The sequence below is a fragment of the Phocoena phocoena genome, chromosome 2 (genome assembly GCF_963924675.1).
Source record: "Phocoena phocoena chromosome 2, mPhoPho1.1, whole genome shotgun sequence".
NCBI classification, from domain to species: domain Eukaryota; kingdom Metazoa; phylum Chordata; class Mammalia; order Artiodactyla; family Phocoenidae; genus Phocoena; species Phocoena phocoena.
Window position 1 is genome coordinate 62,682,257 of NC_089220.1, and position 17,511 is coordinate 62,699,767.

The following is a 17,511-nucleotide window of genomic DNA, read 5'->3' on the forward strand; positions in this document are numbered from 1 at the left end:
TAGAAGCTGATATACTGTTTTTTGTATTTTTACCATTTTACATCCTTACAAGCAGTGTGTGAGAGTTCTAGTTCCTCCACAAATGCACCAACACCACTTGGTATGGTATTTCTTTCTCTTGTCAGCCACTATAATAAGTTATGTAGTGGATATAATTAGCGTTTCCCTGATATCTAATAACACTGAGCTTCTTTTCATGTGCTTAATTTGCCATTGTATAACTTCTTTGATGAAATCAAGTACAAATCTTTCACCTATTTTTAAATTGAGTTTTTTGCTTTCTTATTTAGTTTTGAAAATTCTGTAGATATTCTGGATACAAGTACTTTATCAGATACATGATTTGCAAAGATTTTTTTTTCCCCCAGTCTTTGGATGTCTTTTAATTCTATTCTTAGAAGGAGTAGGAATTCTTAATTTTGATAAAGTCAGTGTATCACGTTTTTCTTTTATGGTTCATGCTTTTGGTGTTGTATCTGAAATCTTTGCCCAAAGTCAAGGTCACAAAAATTTTCTCCTATGTTTTCTTCTAGAGTTTAAAAATTTTAGGATCTATATTTAGGTCTGTGATCCATCTTGAGTTAACTCTGCAAATATGGTTTGAGGTATGGATTGAAGTTTATTTTTTTGCATATGGATATCCAAATTTTCCAGCACCATTTGTTGAAAATGACTGCCCTTTCTCCACTGAATTGCCTTTGTACGTTTTCCAAAACTCAGTTTTCTATATATGCATGGTTCTATTTTGGGACTCTGTTTTGTTCTGGTGATCTGTTTGTCTGTGTTGATGCCTGTACCACAGTGGCTTTTTTTGTTATTGTTACCGTAACTTGGTAATAAATCTTGAAATTAGATGGTGTTGTCCCTCCAACTTTGTTCTTCTTTTTCAAAGGTTTGTGTTTTTTTGGAGTGGTGGGAGGGAGCTATGCCAGGTCCTTTACCTTCCCGTATGGGTTTTAAAATTAGCTTGTCAGTTTCTCATAAATAAATAAACAAACAAACAAATTCTTGCTGGGGTTTTGGTCGGGATTGTGATGAATTTGTAGGTCACTTTGGGAAAAATTGACAATATTGAATTCTCTGACTCATGAACAAGGTATGTTTCTTCATTTTATATAGGGCTTCTTTAATTTCTCTAGCAGCATTTTATACTTTTTAATCTACAGGTTTTACACATCTTTTGTCACTTATCCCTAAATATTTTCTACTTTTGATACCGTTGTAAATGATATCTTCATGACCATTTTTTTAAAAAATTTAATTTATTTATTTTATTTTTGGCTGCATTGGGTTTTCGTTGCTGCACGCGGGCTTTTCTCTAGTTGTGGTGAGCGGGGGCTGCTCTTTGTTGTGGTACGTGGGCCTCTCATTGAGGTGGCCTCTCTTGTTGCCGAGCACGGACTCTAGACGCGTGGCTCAGTAGTTGTGGCTTGCGGGCTCTAGAACTCAGGCTCAGTAGTTGTGGTGCATGGGCTTAATTGCTCTGCGGCATGTGGGATCTTCCCAGACCAGGGATCGAATCCGTGTGCCCCGCACTGGCAGGCAGACTCTTAACCACTGCACCACCGGGGAAGCCCCTTCATGACTATTTCTGATTGCTAGTAAAAGGAAATGCAGTTGATTTTCATATATTGAGCTTGTATCCTGAAACCTTGCTAAACGCACTTATTAGTATTTTATAGATTTCATGGGATTTTTTGTTTTTTACATACATGATCTCATTGTCTGTGAATAAAGATGGTCTTGCTTCTTTTTAACCTGGATGCCTTTATATCTTTTTCTTGTCTTGAACTTATTGGAATCTCTAGCACAGTGTAGAATAGAAGTGGTGAGAGTGGACATCCTTGTCTTTTTCTTGATCTTAAGGGTAAAGTGATCAGGTTTCTACCATACAGTATGATGTTAATTGTAGGTTTTTTATAGATGCCCTTTGTTATGTTGAGAAAGTTTTATTCTCTTTCTAGTTTGCTGAGAGTTTTCATCAAGAATAGATATTAGATATGTCAAATGCTTTTTCTGTTTCTATTGAGGTTAACAGGTTTTAAAATTTTTTTCATTCTGTTAATGTGATAAATTATAGTCATGGATTTTCAAGTGTTAAATCAACTCTGCAATCCTCTGCAAACCTAAGTTGATTGTAATATGTCATTTTTATATATTGTTGGATTTGATACTCTAAAACATTTGTAATTTTGTAATTATGTTTATGAGGGATATTGGTCTGTACTTTTCTTGTGATGTTTTTGCTTTTGTATAACAGGTAATGTTAGCCTTATAATATTAATTGAGAAACATTCCTTTCTTTTCAGTTTTCTGGAATTGTTTATGTAAAATTGGTATCATTTTTTCCCTTAAATGTTTGGTAGAATTCACCAATGAAGCCATCTAGATATGGAGTTTTCTTTGAGGGAAGGTTTTTAACTACTTTAGTAGTTAGAGGGCTGTTCAGGTTATCTGTTTCTTCTTGAGAGAACATTGGTAGTTTGTATCGTTCAAGGGATTTTCCGATTTCATATAAGTTGTCAGATTTATAGGTATAAAGTTGTTCATAATGCTCCGTTATTGTCCTTTGATATCTATAGAATCTGTGATGATGTCACCCCTCTTATTCCTAATTTGTCTTTCTTTCCTGATCACTCTGGCTGGAGGCTTATCTCTTTTATTGATTGTCTAGAAGGACCAGTTTGTGGCTTCATTGATTTTTCTCTGTTTTTCTGTTTTTATTTCATTGATTTCTGCTTTGGTCTTTATTATTCCCTTTTTCTGCTTAGTCTTAGTTTAATTTGCTCTTTTTGTAGCCTCTTAAAGTGTAAACTGAGGTTATTGATTTGAGGCCTTTTTCTGTCTAATGTAGGCATTTGGTGATATAAATTTTCCCCTAAACAGCATCCCACAAATTATGGTATTTTGTATTTTCATTTACAGCTAGGTCCAAAAAATGTGTTCTAACTTCCCTTTTGATTTCTTCTTTGATCCATACAAGTGTGTTTTTTAGCTTCAAATATTGGTGGATTATCCTGATATCTTTCTGTTATTGATTTCTAATTTGATTTCATTATAGTCAGAAAACATGTTTTATGACTTGAATTCTTTAAAATTTATCGAAATTTGACAGTCAGGAATATGTTTTAACTTGATGGATGTTCCATAGTCGCTTGAAAACAGTATATATTCTGCTTTTGGTGGGTTGAATGTTTGAAAAATGTCAGGATAAGTTGTTTGATAGTATTGTTCAGGTCTCCTATATCCTTGCTGAATTTGTCTCCTTGTTTTTACAAGTTATTGACGGGGGGAGGGGGGGGGCTGAAATTTCTGACTGTAATTGGGGGTTTGTCTATTTCTTTTTGAGTTCTATCAGATCTTGCTTAATGTATTTTGAAGCTCTGTTATTAGGTGTCTAAACATTTAGGGTTATTATTTCCTCTTGATAAATTGAGTTCTTTAGCATTATGAAATGGTATCTTTTTTTTTTTTTTTTTTTATGCGTTACGCGGGCCTCTCACTGTCGTGGCCTCTCCCGTTGCGGAGGACAGGCTCCGGACGCGCAGGCTCAGCGGCCATGGCTCACGGGCCCAGCCGCTCCGCGGCATGTGGGATCTTCCCAGACCGGGGCACGAACCCGTGTCCCCTGCATCGGCAGGCGGACTCTCAACCACTGCGCCACCAGGGAAGCCCATGAAATGATATCTTTAACCTTGGTAATAGTCTTTGCTCTGGAATCTACTTTGATAGTAATATATAGACTTCTGCTTTCATTGACTAATATATATTTTCCTGTATTTTTAATCTATTTGTTTCTTTATATAAAGTGGATTTCTTGGTGGCAGTATATATTTGAGTCTTAATTTTTATTCTAATCTAAGAATCTCGGCCTTTGAATTGAGATGTTGGATGACTTTTTTTTTCTTTGTCACTGTGCTGTTCATTATATCCCCAGAACTTATTTATCTTATAACTAAAAATTTATACCTTTTCACTCTCTTCACCCATTTTCCCCACCCCTACCTCCTGCCTCAACCACCATTCTGTTCTCTGTTTCTATGAGTTTGCTGTCTTTAAATTTCACATATAAGCGAGATCATACAATATTTGTCTTTCTCTGTCTTATTTCACTTAGCATGATGCCCTCAAAGTCTACCTATGCTGTAGCAAATGACAGGATTTTCTTCTTTTTTTTGACTGAATAATATTCCTTTGTATGGACATACACATGTCCATACAAATGAGTATATATCACATTTTCTTTATCCATTCATCTGTTGCCAGACACTTAGGTTGTTTCCATGTCTTGGCTGTTGTAAATAATGCTGCACTGAACATGGGAGTGCAGATATCTCTTCAAAGTAGTGGTTTCGTCTCCTTTGGGTATATACCCAGAAGTAGAATTGCTGGATCATGTGGTAGTTCTATTGTTAATTTTTTTAAAAAAATTTATTTATTTATTTTTGGCTGTGTTGGGTCTTCAGTGCTGTGCGTGGGCTTTCTCTAGTTGTGGCAAGTGGGGGCTACTCGTCGTTGTGGTGCGTGGGCTTCTCATTGCGGTGGCTTCTCTTGTTGCGGAGCACAGGCTCTAGGCACGTGGGCTTCAGTAGTTGTGGTGCGTGGGCTCACTAGTTGTGGCTTGTGGGCTCTAGAGCGCAGGCTCAGTAGTTGTGGCATGTGGGCTTAGTTGCTCCGTGGCATGTGGGATCTCCCTGGACCAGGGATTTAACCTGTGTCCTCTGCATTGGCAGGTGGATTCTTAACCACTGCATCACAAGGTAAGTTCCCCTTTTTTTTTAACATTTTTTTTTTTTTAATTTCTTGGCCACGCTGCCTGAGGTGGGATCTTAGTTTCCCAACCAGGGATCAAACCCATGCCCCCTGCAGTGGTAGCATGGAGTCTTAACCACTGGACTGCCGGAAAGTCCCTCTATTGTTAACTTTTTGAGGAACCTTTATACTATTTTTCATAGTGACTGCACAAATCTACATTTCCACACAACTGATTTTTGTATGTTGATTTTGTATTGTGTAATTGTACTGAATTCATTTATTAGTCTGATAGTTTTCTAGTGGAGTCTTTAGGGTTTTCTATATTATAAGATCATGTCATGTGCAAACAGAAACAGGTATACTTCTTCCTTTCAGATTTTGTTGGCTTTTATTTTTTCTTTTTCTTTTGCCAAATTGCTCTGGCCAGGACTTCCAATACTGTGTCGAATAGGAGTAATGAGAGTGGGCACCTTGCTCTTTCAGCTTTTCACCATTGAATATGATGTTAGCTGTAGACTTGTCATATATGACCTTTATTATGTGGCAGTACATTCCCTCTATACCCAGTTTGTTGAGAGTATTTATTATGAATGTGATGTTGAGTTTTTTTAAAATGCTTTTTCTGTATCTGTTGAGATGATCATATGACTTTTAACCTTCATTTTGTTAATCTGTGAATCACATTGGTTAATTTGTGATGTTTGAACCATTCTTGCATGCCTGGAATAAATCCCGCTTAATCATGGTTATGATCCTTTTAATATATTGTTGCGTTTGGTTTGCCAATGCTTTGTTAAGGATCTATGTTTTCCAGGTATATTGGCCTGTAACATTCTTTTCTTTTTTTTTTTTTCTTTCTCTGTAGTGATTTTGTCTGGCTATGTTATCAGGGTAATTGCTAGCTTTACAAAATGAGTTTGGAAGTACTCCCTCTGTTTCCATTATATGGAAAAGAGTTTGAGAAAGATTGGTATGAATTCTTTAAATGTTTGACAGAATTCACCCGTGAAGCCATCTGATTCTGGACATTTCTTTGTTAGGAGGTTTTTGATTACTGATTTAGTCTCATTACTTGTAATTGTTCATTTCAGATTCAGACCAATAACTTGCCATTTAGATCTGGATGACATACATTTAAAGTCATTATTGATTTGTTTGAGTTTGATTTAAGTTTGTGTCTGTTCTCTTGCTGTTTTCTATTTGGCTTATCTTTTCTTAGTTTTCTGTTTTCCCTTTTTTTATATTAGTTGAATACATTTATGATTTTTTAAAAATGTCTTTGTCTTATTAGCTATAATCTTTTATTTTAGTTGTTGCTATATGATTTATAGTATGATTTATATATCTTCAACTTCCCAGAGTCTACTTACTATTAAGTGATATTCTACCACTTCTTGTGTTGTGTAGGAACTTTACAGAGTGTACTTCAATTTCTCTTCCCAGCCTTTATACTTTTCTGGTCATACATTTACTTATATTGATACATGTTGTAAACCCTGCAATTGTTTTGTCTAAGCAAGCAGTTATCTTTTAGATAGTTTTAAATAATGAGGAAAAAGATATATATTTACCCATGTGGTACCATTTCGAGCGCTCTTCATTCCTTTGCAGAGATAGATATTTCCAGCCAGCCAGCATCATTTTGTTTTTGTTGGAAGGATTTCCTTTAACATTTGTTTTGTAATGATGGTCTGCTGGTGATGGATTCCTTATGCTTTTGTTTATGTTAAAAAGTCTTTATTTTTCCTTCTTTTTTGAAAGATGTTTTGCTATGATTAGAATTCTTGGTTGATGGCTTTTTTCCTTTGTCCTTGAAAGATTTTACTCCACTGTCTTTTTGCTTGCATTGTTTCTGATAAGAAGTCTGCTGTTATCTTTTTTTTTTTTCCCTCCCAGAAGAGGAAAAAAAGCAAATTTGTTGACGTTGGTAGAAGGGCATGAAGGGAAGGGCTCTTCACCCTTCCCAACATCTTGCATGCTTGGGAGGTTGGGGGCAACAGAAAAGTCAGTAGATGGGGGCGCAGGCCCCACTCTGTACAATATAGAAGAATCTGATATAGATAATTGTATAAAAGCCACTTGTCCTCATTTGTGTCCTCTTGCTGGCTGGCCGGGCTGGGGGACTCTGGGGGACAAAGAAGCTGGGTGGTGGGCCAGGACTCAAGGACACCCCATGGTCCCCATCCTCTGGCTGTCCCCTTGCGGGGTTACTTTGGATCTTTGGTGAGGGCATAGCAGAGCTCCAGTGGTTGGGACACTTTCCAGAACTTCTCATTCAGCAGCTCCAGGGTCAGCGAGCCATTCAGTGTCATGAAAGCTCCACCCCCGGGGGCGATGTAGATGGTATACTGCTTTTCGCTGACACCCTCCAGACTGGGCAAGGCAGGCTCTTCAGACCGTCACCTGCTCTGGCACCCCCACCCTCCCTGCCTCCCCCATCAGGTCCTCCAGCGTCAGAGGCGCCCCCTCCAGGCCCTCCTGGCTCCCCTGCCTCTTGCTGATGCCTCCGTTCGAGGGCAGTGCGCAGGGCCAAGTACTTGGAGAGGTGATCCACTGTGGCATTCCCAGTTGTCTTCACATACCTAGTCTGGCAGTATTCTCCCTTCTCCACGAGCAGGGGGTGGGGCTGGAACACGAGCTCAGTTTCTCCACCTGGCTCTGGGGGACTGGAAGCCCCAGGAGGGCTTGGTGGGGGGCAAGGTTCCTCCTCCCAGGGTCCCTCCCCGGTCACCGGAGTCTTCAGAACCGGCACCTCCACCCACCCCACCAGTGCCACCTCCCTCTGTCCCTACACTGCTCCCCCAGCGCCTCCTCTATGGGGTCACTTGGGAGCAGGGCCTGGGGCACAGTCAGGGGCGGAGTCTGAGCTCAGTCCTCTCCATCCCCCTCTCCCTCCCTCGGTTCTCATTCCCCCTGACTTATTGTTGTGGTCTGATCTGACCCAGGCATCCGCCATCTCACATGCTGGGCCCTGTGCATGGCCTGCATGCGCAGCCCCTCCTCAGTGCTGGAGCTCAGCACCTGCTGGTTGTGCAGGTGGCTGAGGCGGATGAGCACCCTGTCTTGGTGGGCCTCATATTCCTCCCGGCTGGGGTAGATCTTAGAGATCAGAGCATCGAAGTTGGGGTCTGGCAGCAGAGACCGCTTGGATACCAGCTTCTTTCCGCAGGTAGGGCACTCCTTGTTCCCGCTGCGCAGGGCCGTGACAGTGCAATCAGAGCAGAATCGGTGGAGGTACTCCTTGGTTGTCATCGTATTCTTCAGCATGTCCGGGCAGATGGGGCACATGACCTCTGAATGCAGCAACCGACGGGGAACTGCAATCTATGTGCCATCCATGATGGCTTCCTGGAGGTGTCGATGAATGGAAAGGCAGTTGGGTGGGTTGGGGGGAAAGGGGTTTTAGAAACAAGTGGTCCGTGAACTTGGAGTCTTGAGAAATACAGTGAGATGTCAGAATCTGGGTACCTCACGTTGGCCACTTGAGGAAATTGGGAATTCTAAGAGTAGGAGCTTTGGAATAGGAGGATCTGAGATTTGGTGATAGGCCTAGGGCATGGCACAGATTTTCCATCTGTGGAAGAGTTACTTGGTCAACAGAATTTCTTACAGTGCAGTCCTGGTACTACCTACATAAGAATCCCCTAGGATGCATGTTAAGAATGAAGATTCTAGGGTCCCATCCCATTACTGTATCGCAATGTTACAGGTAGGGGCCAGCGGGAATTCCATTTTTAATAAACTCTGAAGGTGAGTCTTACATGCACTGACCTATCATGCGGAACTGAGGAGCGGGGAAGGTAATTTCAGCCTGTTTACTATCTTTCAAATGAATATAGTAATACTTGCTCTACCTCTCTGGCACGTCCGAGGGGTCCGGTGGAGCTCATACAGACTCAGTTCCCACGTTTTGCTTTTATTCTGGGCATTCGTCAGCGTCGTCATGGTGACCGGGCACAGACCCCCTACGAGGGCTCCACCGCTGGGGAGGAGGAGAGGTAGGCAGTCTCCAGCCGTCTGCGCTCCCGCCACCACAGCGCCTCTCCCGGTGCCCAGGCTCCCCGGCCGAGTTCACTTGGTCCGCAGCCGCTGCTTAGACAGCAGCTCCTGCCACCGCCGCTGCCATGGCCCGGGCGGTGGGGCCCTAGGTCTGCTGTCATCTTTATCTTACTCTGTATGTGTGTATGTGTGTGTGTGTGTATATATATATATATATATATATATATATATATATATATATATATAATTTATATATATAATTTTTATACATATAATTAATTTTTTTGGATGCTTTTAAGATTTTCTCTTCATCATTGGTTTTGAGCAGTTTGATTATGATGTGCCATGGTGCAGTTTTCTCAATATTTCTTGCCATGGGGTTCATCAAGATTCTTAGATTTGTGGGTTTAGAGTTTTCATAAAGTTTGGAAAACTTTTGGACATTTTCCCCCAGTTATTTCTCCCCTCCCTACTTTTATTTATTTATTCTTTTATTTATTTCATTTATTAGTATATTAAAAAGTATTAATATCAGGTTCATATATTAGGAAGTAGTATTAGTATATTGGAGGGACTCATAGCTTTTGGAAAAGAACTGATATTCTTTTCACTTTTTTAGATTCTTTCTTCTGTTTTATCTTGAGTAGTTCCTATTTCTACTCTTCAAATTCACTAGTCTCTTCTGCTACATGCAATCTGCCATTAATCCCACTAGTTTATTTTTCATCTCAGATGTAGTTTTTATCTAGTTCATTTTGTGTGTGTGTGTATAAAATTATATTGTCTGTATATCTTCTTAGCTTCTTGAACATGTGGAATACAAGTAAAATAACTTAATATCCTCTGCTCATTCTAACATCTCTATCTATTCTGGGTCAGTTCCATCAGTTGATTATTCTTCTCATCCTGGGTTGTTTTCTTGCTTCTTTGTATGCTGAGTAATCTTTGGATGTCTCATATTTGAATTTTACCTTCTTAGCTTCTGGATATTTTTGTATTCCTGTAAATTCTTGAGCTTTTTACTGGGATGCAGTTAAATTACTTGAAAACAGTTTAATCATTTCAGGTCTTGCTTTTAGGGTTTGTTGAGTGGATCCATCTAGGGGTGATTATTACCTACTGTGGGGCAATACCTTCCTGAGTATTCTATTCAGTGCCCACAGGTATGAGGGATTTTTTGTAGCCCCACTCTTGGGAACAGGCGCTGTTCCCCAGCTTATGTGAGTATCTGGTACTGTTCTCTCATATTCTCTCACATAGTACTTTTTCCTGTCTTGGGAAGTTTCCTTGCAAGTATTTATGATCATACTGAAAGAGAACCCTCTCCAGTCTTCAAGGATCTCACTGTATACAGCTCTCTCCTCTTTGGTGCTCTGTCCTGTGGACTCTAATTACCTTGGTTTCCTTGAACTATCAGCTCATTTTCTCAACTTATGGATTCCACTGGCTCTACCTGGATTCCCTTTCCTCTCACCATGGGCTGGAAACTCTTAAGACATTAAACTGGAGTAGCTGAAGGTATACCTCGTTTGTTTGCCATATGTCAGGAATGACTTTCCTTATCTGATGTTCGTACCTGCTTGAAACAGACAAACAAAAGAACAAAAAAACTCCTGAAACATAAACAACAATTTTCAAGACACTGGACATCAGATGCTGATAATAAGAGGTTCTCTTAAATGAATGAGACTGAAAATTGGCTTCATACAAAGCAACTCGGCCCCCATATTTTTACTTTTTTACATTCAGAGAAGAAATTTATGATCAGTTGATTATTGATTGTATCTGAAAAATATCTAATTGTTCTCCAATCTGAATATATTAATGTTTTCAGAAAGAAAATCAGATTAAAATATCTTAGAAAAATAAAAAAATATCTTAGAAAAAAATAACCTAGTGTTCATTAGGTATAAAAAGTAATGTATAAAAGAAACAAGTACCATATATGTTCATTAAGTAAATAACTTGAAAGTGGTATAGATTAACTTGGAACGGATATGCCTGGAAATCTGAAAATGTGTAGGAGTCATTGTGAAGTGTAAACTGCCTATAAAAATAAACTAACTTGATATTTGAATATGTTCTTAGGATTTGATGGGCAAAGTTAGCAAGTAATCCTATATACATGTCATTAGACTCTTTATATTCTTTAATTTGTATAAACTCTTTATAGTCTTTAATTTCACTCTTACTGATTTAAAAAATTAATTTGACTTCATTGAAATGTTTTATCTTTGTGTATTTATGAAGAAGTGATTTACTGAACAGATTATTTACATAAACAATATTACTGATTAATTTGCTTAGTAAAACAAGCTGTTTCAAAATATTGTAAGCCATTTTTGCATTAACGTTTCTTTCATTAAGGATTTTATTGCATCCAGAGAATTTTACATGGCTTATAGGACTGAATAAAATGTGGAATAGAACAATTAGTGATAAAACAAGCAACCGAAGAGCCATTACTTAAAGGTAACATTATCAGTTTCCAGAGATGAGCTGATTATAGCTATAAGGCATTGAATTTGATTCTTAGATTTCCTGGCAGCCAAAGTGAAAAGAGAAACATGTTGGGTTACAAGTTTTCAGTGTCCTAGAAAAGAAAGCATACGTTTTTCTTTATTTCTTTCTCTTTTTTTTTGGTTAAAACATTGTTTTTTCTGGATTCTAAATTCAATCACAATTTGTATATATATGTATGTTTATATATTGTTTAATGTGTCTTTTAGAAGGATCATGCAGTAGAAATAGATTTTGGAGAAAATAGAAAAATAGGCGATTAGTATGTTTGTTAGATCTATTCTTTCTAAGATCAAATGTCTACACAATCTAAATTGTTTTCATTCTTTCTTTTTTTTCTATTTGTGTAAATGGCATCGTCATCTCCAGGTTACCAAGACATGAAACTTTCATCTTTGACAATGTGGTAGAAAAAGAAAAATAAATTTACCTTAGTCACATTATCTTCTTCAACCTCTTGTTACCCCTCTCTGGTATTTTACATTTCAGTAATACTGAATGAGACATCACTTTCTGTGATGCCTGTGCTTTTGCTAATGTTACTTACTGTACTGTCATTAATAACCCATTTCTTTTAACCTTCTTATTAAGAAAGAAAGAATAAGAGGGAGGAAGGAAGGAGGAAGAAAGAAAGAAGTATCAACAACAAAATAATAATCCCACTTATTGGATTTCAAAACTGCAGTCTAGAGCGATAACTACTATAGAAAGGAAGTAGACTTTGTATGAACTGTAAATTGAAAACTTAATATGGTTTGGATGTGTGCATTAATGCATTTTTAGAAAATACCACTATCCATTAATTATGGACCAACCATGAGTTAGGTATACTTCACGTAAGAGCAGTATTACATGAATACGAGTGATAATAAGAATTGTATTCTAGGAAGCCCGCTGGTGCAGTGAGAAAGTAGATCAGATGCTATTAAGAAGGGACCTAATACTATATTATGTAAGATGGCAATTGTATTAAAGAAAAAGCAGGGGAAGAAAATCATACCTATACCTGAAAGCTTTTACTCTTCCTTCAGTCTCAGGGGAAAATCTGTAGCGCTTTGGTGAAGTCTTCTCTATCATCTGGTAGGTATAGGGACTTTTCCTACTTACTTCTAGTAATTTGGTTATTTATTACAGTGTAATTACTTATTTGCATGCCTGTATCTTAAGCCTTCCGGAGAGTAGAAGCATGTCTCTTTAACTTCATATCCCTAGACTCAGCATAGTGCCTGGCATATGAAAGGTGCTTAGTAGATATTATGTAGTTCGTGAATGAATATATTAGGTATGAGGAGAGCGAAGTTGCTCTTCTGTGAGTAACTTCCTTTCAATTAAGAATGGTAGAAAAAACGTTTAAAGTCAGTATTCTGATCAGAAAGAATCCTTGGGTTACCTGAAGGACCTGTACAAAAAAACTGGCTCAGAATCTAAAATCTGTCCTATGTGAAACAGAAAAACAAAGAAAAACAAAAAAATAGGACATTACATGAAAAACGTTTATGGCATTATGGCAGAGGTTATGAGATAATCTTCACCGTTACTGAAAGAAATCTTCATGACCCTTATATAACATCTAATTTTTAAAAAACTTATGTCTAGTGAGCACAACAACATGTCATCTTTGAAGTATATACCACCCACTCCCCCCCCAATCTAACAGAATAAACTGACTTGTAGACAGACACAGAGGAGAAGGAGATGTGGAGATGGAACAGAATACTGAGTTTGTGGCTCTAATGTGTTACAGCAGTCACAGGAGGCTAATATAAATCTATTCGTATTTTGTCCTTTTGCTTTTCCATATGAATTTGAGAATCAGCTTGTTAAATTCTGTGTATAATATTGTTAGGATTTTAAAAATTGTATTGCCTTGAATCTATAGGTTTAATTTAAAGGAGATTGACGTCTATAGTATATCTACAGTTGACCCTAGAACAGCATGGGTGTTGGGGCACCAACCCTCCACACAGTTGAAAAGCAACGTGTACCTTATAGTCAGCTGTCCATATCCCTGCTTCTGCCTCCACAGATTCAACCAACTGTGGATTGTGTAGTGCTGTAGTATTTACTATTGAAAAAAATTCATGTATAAGTGGATTCGTGCAGTTCAAACCTGTCTTGTTCAAGGATCAGCTGTATTCTTCCTATCCCAAGGGGTCTCCATTTATTTAATTAGGCTTTCCATAAAGGTTGTAAATAAAAAAATTTATATTTTTCTCTAAGAAAGATTTGCACATCTTTTTTATGGTCAAGAATAGGTACGTTTAGGGACTTCCTTGGTGGTCCAGTGGTTAAGGCTCTGTGCTTCCAATGCAGGGGACGCAGGTTCGATCCCTGGTCAGGGAACTAGGATCCCGCATGCTATGCAGTGTGACCCCCCCCCCAAAAAAAAACCCAAAAAAGAATAGGTACATTTAAAAAGGATGTTAAATTTAAAAGGGATGACTTCTGTTTGCTGCAGAAGGAGCACATGTGACCACTTCATTAAATGGTGGTTTAGATAAAGATTAGGAGGAAAGAATGTTCATTTGGATAAAAACATTTATAGATCACTACTTTATATCTTATAACAGAATTTGTTCTACATTATTTTGATTCTTCAGTATAAAATGGAAGGCAAATTAAGCAAATATATTTGAAATATTGGGATAAGGAAGACAACTCTTAAAACTCACAGCAAAGTTAGAAATTGTCATGAAAATGATTGGTAAATTTGCCTTTATAAAACATTTTAAATTTCTAATAGTAAAACCCATCATTAACAGAGATAAAAGACGAACAGAACAAACGTTGCAAGAAACACTTGCAACATTTAAAGAAGTTAATTTCCTTAATTTATGGACTGTTAAAAATTTATGAAATATGGAAAGAGATTCTCTCATACATTACTGGCTGAATCTAAATTAGAGGGCAGTTTGTTAACAGTCAAAAATTTAAATGTACATATGTATATGCTTTGAAACCAGCACTTCCATTTCTTAGTATTTTTTCTTTTTTTTTTTGATAAATTTATTTATTTTATTTTTGGCTGCGTTGGGTCTTTGTGCAGGCTTTCTCTAGTTGTGGTGAGCGGGGATTACTCTTCGTTGCAGTCCACAGGTTTCTCATTGCGGTGGCTTCTCTTGTTGCAGAGCATGGGCTCTAGGTGCGTGGGCTTCAGTAGTTGTGGCATGTGAGCTCAGTAGTTGTGGCACACGGGCTTAGTTGCTCTGCGGCATGTGGGATCTCGCTGGACCAGGGCTTGAACCCGTGTCCCCTGCATTGGCAGGCAGATTCTTAACCACTGCGCCACCAGGGAAGTCCCTCTTAGTATTTTTTCTAAGGAAGTAAGTGGATGAGTGTGTAGGATCACTGCAGTGTTGTTTAGAATAGTGAAAAAGTTGAACTAATCTAAATATTATTTGGGGGTTGATTTTAGAATTTAGGTATATTCCTTTAGTTGAACATTATGATTCTCAGGAATTGTTAGCATTCTAATAATTACTTAATAAATAATGGTTCCATCTCTTCATTATCTTTGGGAAGTTTTTAAAGAATAAACATTTTTATAGAAGCAGCTGTCATATATTGGAAATAAGAGTTAATATTTTTGAACATTTATATGTGACAGGTTCTGGACCAAGCATTTCACATGTGTTACCTGACTTAATTTTTTCAACAGACCAGTGTGGCAAATAGTAATTGATCCCCACGGAAACTTGAGTATTAAATGGCTCGTAAGCAGGGTGATATAGTGGGGAAAGTCATAATATCTGTGTTCTGATCTCAACTGTATTATCTACTTAACACTTTATAGATACTTTGCCTGTCTGTAAAATTAAAATAGTAACATCTCAGGTATTATTGGAAGATTACATGAAAAAAATGCATTTGAAGCACAGAATTTATGGAAGAATTTAAAACATTCAAATTTTAATTGGAATCTTAAAGGTGATAAAATTGAATCAAATATTATGACCTATTCAAAGTCAAGCAAAGTTTTTTTTTAAAAAATAGAGTACAGACCTCTGAATAACTTGATAATGGTCTAGATTCTGTACTTTATTTTCAGTCTTTAACCTATTAAAAATGGGTAAGTTAGAGAGAGACTTATTTAAAAGTTATATTTTGGGAAAGTAAAGAATTGAACGAATGAAAGGAAATGAAATTCATTATTGGTATTTTATTTTGCATAAACATAAAGAAATCTTTAAATTGCATCACTTAGCAAAATTATTCTTTGCTTCACCGCCCCAAACTAAAGTAGCATAGCTAGTAAAAGGTGTATTTGTGTTACCAAAAATTTGTTGTCGTTGTCTGAATTTTTTTAAATCAGTAGCTTCAAGGTTCCCAGTCTGTTTTTTTTTTTCCCATCAGTTGTCCTTAGGGCCTTCTAGAGGCAAGTTGGTTGTTACTGTAAGCTGCTTCTTGTAATCATGCCATTTCTTGTAAATTGTCTTTAAGAAAAATGATTATTCATCTTTGCTTCCATTTATTTCTTTGAAAATCTGAAAATTGTCTTTAAGAAAAATAAGTATTCATCTTTGCTTCTGTTGATTTCTTTAAAAATCTGAAAATAATAGATCTGAGCAACCATTTGAATAACTAACTATATATAGTGCTTTGCTAGGTTTTGGGCAACTGCAAAGGAATGAAGAAGTTGATGGTATAGTAAGAGAGTCATGTCAAATATGAAACATGTTATGAGTGTTAAAGACAGAGGATCATATATAAATGAGAGGCCTTGGAGAAAGCTTCATGAAGCTGGGTCGTTTGAGGTGTACCTTGAAAGATTATTAGAATTTCAGTAGATAGAAGTAAAAGAAGAGCAGTTTGGGGGAAGGTGAATGATAAGAGCACAGCTATGAATGCAGGAATGTTGAAGGCAGTGGTCTTCCAAGCTTTTAAAAAAAAAAAATACCAGGCCTCACCCTAGAAATTACGATTTAATGGCAAGGTGAATAGAAAGGATTGAGTATGTGGGAGATAATGTGGGGAGATGATTTATGAGATTTGGTAACCAGGTTTTAATGAGAATTTAGGAAGTAGAGATTATGCCACTTCTCTGACTATATCATTCTACCTTTTGAAATCATGTTTTATTGGTGAATTCATTGCAGGAACAGATTTCTCACCTCCCTTACCAGTATCAAGGCTACTCAGTCTATACATCAAAACCTCTGCATCATTCCTTCCCAGTCAGTACTACTCTTACTCAAAATGTAGCCTGCAGACTGGTGCTAGTTAACCGGCTGTTTATTACAGGTCTGTAACATGTTAAGTGCAGAAATTGAGGTGTTGAGAAGCTTATCTCAATTTGATAATGCTGTGACATCCAATCATGTGATTAAGGACTTGTCTTGTTGAATAGAGTATAGACCATTCTAGGTGCTTTTCACTTTATTTTCTAGTAATTTATTGTAAGCTTTGGTTTGTGTTGAATTGGAATTTAAAAATTTTTAAAAAACTGTCCCTTTATAGATAATTTGAGAAGCATGGTCTATACAGTGTTTAAAATTAACTTCTCCCATTCTAACTCATTCTGCTTTTATCCTCTGTTGTTTTAAAGTATATTTTCTTTTCCTAGTGTAATAGTATTTACTTCCCCTTACTCATTTTAAAATATGCATATGTTTAACTATTTTCAGTATTCAGAAGGATGCCTTTGAGTTTAGGGATATGAATTGAGAAACTATTTTCTATTTTGGAGGTATAGAACTGAATCCAGAACATTAGTAGTACTGTATTTTGATTGCTTTCCTATTGTCTGACTACTCAATTAAAAAAACAAAGAAGACATTATTTTATATAATAGTTGTATACTAGGAGCTGGCTAATCTTTGGCTCTGTAAAAGTGAAGGTAGTACATTTGCTTGAAGTAAACATCTCTAATTGGTGATATAACAGTTTGCAATTTCTAGATTTAGGAAAAAATATTTTTTCAGTCTGATTTCCATTAATTCTATTTCTTTTCATATTAATTCTTTTCAGACTAGCCAAGAAGTTCTAGCTTTCAGATTTAGTTAGTCAAATAGGGTCTGGCAGATCTCACAAATCGGGATGTCAAGGAGTTGAATATTAGGCTGGCTAAAAGAGATAGATCAGTAAAACAGAAACCTACACCCATTAGTAGTCACTCCCCATTTCCCCTTACTCTCTAACCCTGGCAACCATTAATTTACTTCTATCTCTATGTATTTGACCACTCTAGATGTTTCATATAAATGGAATCACAAAATATGTGGTTTTTGTGTCTGGCTT

At 37.2% G+C, this 17,511-nt stretch overlaps 1 protein-coding gene and 1 pseudogene across 4 annotated transcripts in view; one reads left to right on the forward strand and one right to left on the reverse strand.

The window, feature by feature from the left end:
- RALGAPA1 (Ral GTPase activating protein catalytic subunit alpha 1) overlaps window positions 1–17,511 on the forward strand; it is a 217,797-nt gene that overhangs the window by 4,323 nt on the left and 195,963 nt on the right. The window lies entirely within an intron of this gene.
- LOC136118964 (E3 ubiquitin-protein ligase RING1-like) lies at window positions 6,963–8,700 on the reverse strand (annotated as a pseudogene).